Source organism: Frieseomelitta varia, unplaced genomic scaffold (genome assembly GCF_011392965.1).
Source record: "Frieseomelitta varia isolate USP_RPSP 00005682 unplaced genomic scaffold, Fvar_1.2 scaffold_578, whole genome shotgun sequence".
Classification (NCBI taxonomy): Eukaryota; Metazoa; Arthropoda; class Insecta; order Hymenoptera; family Apidae; genus Frieseomelitta; species Frieseomelitta varia.
Window position 1 is genome coordinate 159010 of NW_025110343.1, and position 7722 is coordinate 166731.

Here is a 7722-nt window from a genome sequence, read left to right on the forward strand (position 1 = left end):
TAATTATATTATATATTATATATTATATAATCCAAATAAATCGAAGTTTTTTCTATTTTATATCATTTAGTCTTTCAGTGACTACCGAAAAATTGAAGGGTTTGTAAATGTCATAACTTGTGAATTTTCAATCTTTTTTCATTTTCTTTTTTTGTAAGTTATAGAAAAAATTCATTAATTATATTATATATTATATATTATATAATACAAATAAATAAAAGTTATATTTATTTTATATCATTTAGTTTTTCAGTGACCACTGAAGGGTTTGAAAAAGAGATAACTTGTGCATTTTCAATCTTTTTCTATTTTCTTTTTTTTTTTGTAGATTATAGAAAAAAAATTCGTTAACTATAATTCCAAATAAAACAATAAGATTTAAAAAACATGTGTTTGTAAAAGTTATTTTTTGTTTTATATCATTCAGTCTTTCAGCGACCATCCTATATTTAGCATTCAATAATACAGCGTGCGTGTGTGTATGTGTGCCAGTGCAAAAATGAGAAACGCGAGAGAGTATCAAATCGTTTAAGTGATAAGGAGGTAGTTTTTCTGTTAATGAGTACGAGGAACTATTTCCTTGGTGCTATTTTCATCCTGTTAATTATTAGTTCTTCTTTTCAAGTATTCGATTCAAGAAGATAAATAACTTTGCTCTTTCTTCTCAAACAACAATTTTCTCGGATACGAAAATGAAATAAATTTTCGTCGAATTTCGTTGACCGAATCGAATTTCATTTGAGATATCGTAATTTTACAAATATTAAAAGCATTACCTGTAACTGGATAACTATTAGATATAATTTCCTGGTTGAACGAGAAGAGAGGGCCAGTATTTTACAACTGACGTGTGTCACGTGGAATTTCACGTCTCGTCTCGTCGCATTCCGTAATTAAACTCCGCATTTAAAATTAGCCAGCTCCCGAACGTTTGCTCGATTTCACGGAGTGCCTCGTGATGAGTTTAGAAAGTGGTGATTTCGTAATTTGCATGTTACACAGTTGTTTCACGTGCATCACCTTCGTATTATAAATTATACACTAATCCGACTTTGTTTGACAAATGATTCTTATCTTTTCCATTTTTAAACTATTCTCCCAGTATTTAAGGAACGTTTCAATACTTAAAAATTACATTACTGTAATATCAATAATAATCAGTGATAATAGTCACTGTAGCGTCATACTTTTACTGTAGCGTCATACGATTTTTACTGATTATACGAGTTCTAATGATCCAATGGTTTTAACAGCACTTGTCAGCTTCTGATAAGAAAATATACTTTCAAAAGTGTCCGGTCGTTACAATATTAATTATCATTACGTTTGATGGCAGCAAATGATTTCCTACATACCAATACATACTTTGTTCCAATAGTATAATATATTTATACGAAATTCTTTTATCAGTTCATTCTTTCGTGCTCTTTCAACATTGTTGATATTTTCTATCCTGAAAACGTCTACTCTTTTCTGCTGTACTTTTGGAAAAATATATTTATCGAAATTGTTAAAAATTAAGAAATGTTCGATCGTCAATCCCTAGTAAATGTTACGCTAAAGATACGCACTGAGTTTCACGGTAATCGGTTGGTTAAATTCCGAGATATCTAGCACACCGTTTCTAAATACCTAGTTTCGAGAAAAACGCGTTTAAAGCTTCAGAAAGTCATTTTTCACATGTATTCTTTATTTACTTTTTTTTACTTATATATCGCGGCTCACATTTCTTACAATTCGCAACTAAATTGAACCCAAGTCCCCTAATATTCGACTCGCCAAAAGTAATATTTGAATCACACGATTTACACTTTGTAATACTGCCTAAAGTTGTAAACAGTGATGCAAGTTCAATTAATCTGTATCAGTGGATTTATTATTATACTCCAAAACAAGTCGTTTTAAGGGCTAGGACCTTTTGTACCATATTTCTAAGAGTTCAAACTACTATTTATAAAACAAAAAATCGATTTTTTGAAAATTTAAGACTGTCCTGACCCCTTAAGTTAATGCGTGAATAGGTGTGCCTACGGCGAACCTTTGTTTAGAATATAGAAGCTCTTAGCGAAATTAATACAGTTTCGAGACTGGGGCACGATAAAATTTAATTAAAGAAGTATCGCTGGAATTCTTTTGGAGCAACGTCGACAGTGATAATATTTAATCCTTCGAGTAGTAAAAACAAAACGTTGAAAGTAAATTGATTGTTTTTAATTCCCTAATTAGTTTATTCACTTTTATTTTCAATAAAATCCGCGATTCGTGATTTCGGCAGAATTAATCACACCAAGAAATTAATTAATATCTCGGTGATTAAATGGAATTAACTCTTGTGCGATTCATACTATTTAAAACAAAACAAAAAATCGATTTTTTTGAAAATTTCACACTGTCCTGCACCCCTTAACAGCACTGATGGTACTAAAATAATCAGCGACACGTTCACCGAGCGTGTGACACAATTTTCGAGGTGTACCAAGCGCGCAGAAGGGTGCTTCGGGCTCCAAGGATGAGCAGTGGCCACTTGATCTTAAGGTCAGCTCGTTCGGTGGTCAGCGGTCGTACGCAAAGTGAGAGAGAGAGAGAGAAAGAAAGAGAGAGATACGCCTTTATATCAAGTTTCATTGTCATTGAAATTGTCCGGCGCGGTGTGGAAAAGAGGCAGGAAGGAAAGGACTTGCGCAATTTCCGGTGAGGCGCGTAGAGGAAACTCCGGCGACAAAGATAGAAACGACGAGGACGATACGGAAGAGAGGGAGGGAGAGGGACACCCGTCGCCGCCCATGGGGGACGGCTGCAACCCTCGTAATCCCGCGACTGAAAGCCTCGTTTAATATTTATGATTTATTTCGGTTTAATTCGACGTGCAAACGGGGCGACGCATTTACATTCAGCGATGTTTGCGCGCTAAATCGGCAGACAGTCCCCGACGTTTGCTCGACGCGCGTAGAAACAGAAACATTGACGAAAATTCAAGTCCCCCTCCCCTTCGCGTCTATTTTTTTTTTTTTTTTTTGATTTCGTTACGTCAACGTGGCCATGATTTATATTTATATACAGTAGATATGATATAGTATGACTGTTGATTTTCTACTGAATGTTGTTTCATATACTGGTTTGTATATATAGCGTGACAATTTATTATTGATTGTCGTAGTATTCGTTCGAATTTTTATCTTCTAATTTCCACTTTCAAAGTTTGAAATCGCATGTATTTAACTCGGATCTTTTCTCTCGCTTAATTGTGACACAAAGAAATTTTCTGATAATTACTAAAATTATCAATCTTAATTCTCTAAATTATATATTCATTTGTAGTTGACATGTAGTTGAGGAGAATTTATGTTGATAATTCTCTTAAATCGGATAAATAATGGAATAAATGTAATCCAACTGATATATCTAGAACGTTAAAGAATAACCTAATTGAACAATAACCTTTGTCGATGATTCTTTCAACTGGATAAATAATTAAATAAATATAATCTAATTAGAACATTTGGAGTGTCAGAAAATAATTATGAACAAATTAATTGAACTGTAATAAAAATTATATTTGATTCCCTTCGTTGGATAAATAATTAAATAAATGAATCTAATTAGAAAATCTGGAATATCAGACAATAATTATGAACAAACTAATTGAGCTGAAATAAAAATTATATTTCATTCCCTTCGTTGGATAAATAATTAAATAAATGAATCTAATTAGAAAATCTGGAATATCAGATAATAATTATGAACAAACTAATTAAGCTGAAATAAAAATTATATTTGATATCCTTCGTTGGATAAATAATTAAATAAATGTAATCTAATTGAACCGTAATAAAAATTATATTTGATTCCCTTCGTTGGATAAATAATTAAATAAATGTAATCTGATTAGAAGATCTGCAATATCAGACAATAATTATGAATAAACTTATTGAGCTGAAATAAAAATTATATTTGATTCCCTTCGTTGGATAAATAATTAAGTAAATGTAATCTAATTAGAACATTTGGAGTATCAGACAATAATCGTGAAGAAACTAAAAGACCAAAAATTGTTGCAATGCATGTAGAAACGATGCTTAAGAAAAAAAAAAAAAGACTTTTGAAATATAAAACGTGAAACAGTCTGCAACCGGTTTTTCGTATCAGAGGACGCCGTCCTGAGGACCATTAACAAGAGAGGTCTCATTGTCAGTGGTAAACGACGATAAATTTCAACGACGACGTAGCGGCCGCACTTTACACAAACGAAGGTGGTCCCGCAGAATCGTCATCGTCATTGTTCCAACGACAATGCACGATAGAAATGCCTTCACCCTCGTATCCGGTTCCTTTGCGAAAGGAGCCAGGGGAGAGAATTGCCCCCGGTATTAACTCGCGTAATTGAGATTTATTAATCCGGAGGCCGGCTGGTGGCCACGTTGCAATCTCTCTCTCTCTCTCTCTCTCTCTTTCTTTTTCACAGCCGGTTTTCTGCTGTAACTTTATTATTATTATGGCTTATGAATTTATGCGTGTAATTACGCGAGCAGAGTCACTTTTATCGCGTTATCGGACGAGAAAGGACGTTCCCTTTCCTTCCTTACGCTGAAACTGAATTCCTCAGCACTCCTTTGTTATTTTATTCCTTCGTAGAAAGGACATGGAAAGAATGATTATCGTAAAATATTTTACTTTGTAATATTAAATATAATATTTTATACAATATATTATAAACTTTATATAATGTAATGTATTATATTATATATAACATGATATTTTATTTTAACGATTTTTATGCGAAATATTAAATAATTGACTTAAATTAAAAGAGGAGTGATGAATATTTTTCATTCATAGAACCTTGTGTTCTTTGTTGTATTGCTCCTTCGACATAGTTTCCATTCCTTGAGTCAACAGATCGTCGTGCAAAATTCACGGAGTTTGAATGTAACGACGAACAGATACAAATATCATCTATGCGTTTTAATCGCAACTCCAATTTTAAAGAAATGAAAGCAACATAGAAATTAATATTGCAATAATATGTAATATGTTATTATATAATAAGGTAAATTTCTAGTTTAGCATTTTTTCCCCCCAATTTTTTTTCCAATTTTTTCGCTACCGTTTCTTTAGTGAGATGTTCACTTTATCCAGAAACGGAGGAGATCGAAGAATTTATATATAGTTTTCATTATTTTTTTGAAGAAAAAGAATTGTAAGCCAGCCGAATAGCCAACATTTGCAGAAAAAGAGCTAAACTAGAAATTTATCCACGATAAATGTAATAATATTGGACATTATACAATATTGATGTAACACAATTGTATAATATTATATAATAAATATAATAATACAAATATAAATATAGATATATAACATAACATTATAAATAAATATAAATAAATATAAATAAATACAAATAAATATAAATGTATAGTAAATTTATTATATAATATATAAATTATTATATAAAAGTATAATAAATTAAAGTAGCATAGTAAATGTATAATAAATTATATAAGTAATGTATAATAAATGTATAATAAATTATATAATTATACAAGTTTATTATATGAAAGTATAATAAATTAAAGTAGTATATTAAATGTATAATAAATTATATGTAAGTAATGTATAATAAATGTATAACAAGTTATATAACTTTTATAAGTTTATTATATAATATATAAATTATTATATAAAAGTATAGTAAATTAAAGTAGAATATTAAATGTATAATAAATTATATTATAAATAAATATAAATGTATAATACAGCATTACAACTATAATAATATAAATGTATGTGTAGTACAATATACAATAGTACAATATAGTTACAAATAATCATAATATCTAAATTTACTAAACATTACAACTCTGTTACCATATTGTCAACAATAAACAAATAAAGGACAAACACGCACATTTTCGCCACCAAAATCGCCATCGTCCCTCAAAAAACACCGTGGCAGTAAATTCCCTCGCAGCGGAGTGAGAAATTCCAGCGCACCGGTGTTTCGAGGCGTAAAAACCACGAGACGTAATTTACTCAAGTAACGTTTATTGCTGCGCTAAACGGGCCCAGTAGTTATAAAATCCTCTTTATGCACACGCCGCCATGAAAACACGGTTACTTTTAATTACGTCAGCCACGCGGTGGCACGTCTCGAGGATATTACAACGGGGCCTCCTCTCTCGCGGATTAGCGCGAGAGCCGAGGACGCCGAATTATTATCGGGATGCTACTACCGTGATTAAATCCGGCGTTCTCGTCGCCGGCCGTAATCTAAACGAGACAAAGCGATCCGTCATCCAGCCGTTTAATGAAAGTCGTGACCATAACTTAGCAGGTTTGGGTGTGGGTGGTGGCTTAAGACCAGAGGAGCAAGAAGAGACAAGGAGCCAGAGTCGAAGGTGGAAGTCGAACTGCTTAATCTAGCAATATGAAACTCCCCTGCGGATCACTCCCTGTCGCTGCGCTCTCCCTTTCTTAACGCGCGTTATGCCACCACGCTGCGGTAAATATTCGACGAGCGATAAAGCTGCTGATCGTTTCTGATAAATAATCGTACCCGAGCGAGATACATCGTCGATTGCCCTATAAATTTCACTTTTATCGTTGATCGTGTTCGGAGCGAACGTTGCGCCAGCGAATTATCATAAATGGAGTGTCAAGTTTCTTTGCAATGTCAAAAATTTATTACGAAGGCAAGTGAGAAGACAGTTGAGTGGAATGTTGTTATAAAATGAGAGGTATATATTTAAGTTTCTTTTCTGTCTTATTTAGAGAAGTAAGAGAAAACTTATCTTATTTATAAAAATAGATTTATTTATAAATAATCTAATTTGTAAACGTATTTTATTTATAAAAATAGTCGTTAGTTAAGTTTTATATAAAGCTTGTCTTATTTTGTAATAATTTTTACTTGTCTGTCTTTTCAGTTGCCTTTGTAATAAATTTTTGAAATTGTAAATAGACTTTGTAGACACCCTGTATTTATCGGCGGAAAACTGTTCGAGAGAGCGCGACTTTCTGTTAAAATATTCGCGTTCGAAAGTATAGGGTGGCCACTGAAAGACTAAAGGGTTGGAAGAGGTGGTCATTTGTTTTTCACACATAATACTGAAAAAGCTTAATTATAAAATTAATTATATTTCCAAATAAAATGATAAAAAGTTGAAAAAACATGTATTTGTAAAAGTTATTTTTGTTTTATTCCGTCTTTTAATGACCGCCCTGTACAAACACATTCCTTCAATTTTTTATTATTTTATTTGAAAATATAATTAATGGATTTGTTTCAGTATTATGCATTTTCAAGAGATGCTCTATAACCTATAAAAATAATAAAATGAACAATTTATGACTTTTTCAAACTCTTCAGTTTCTCAGTGGCCACCCTATATATATTTATTTGTTACGGGACATGTATTTATAATATGTTCGTGTGTAAATTATATTCGTTTCTCTGAAATTCTTGTTTCACTGGGAACATAAGTTCAACTGGGAATTATAATTTGTATTGTAATAAAAACATCGTCAATTATGCTTGTATATTTCAACTGTGATTCAAAATTTTTCACAACGAAATTTGAGATTAGAGAGTCGTGTTTCGTCAGTGAATAATTGTTAATTGAACGCAAACGTGCAAGCAAATAATTTTTTCTCGCATTTTTTTCAATAATAAGTTGAAATAAAATCGACAAATTTGAGACAATGTTCTATGTTTTATAAAAT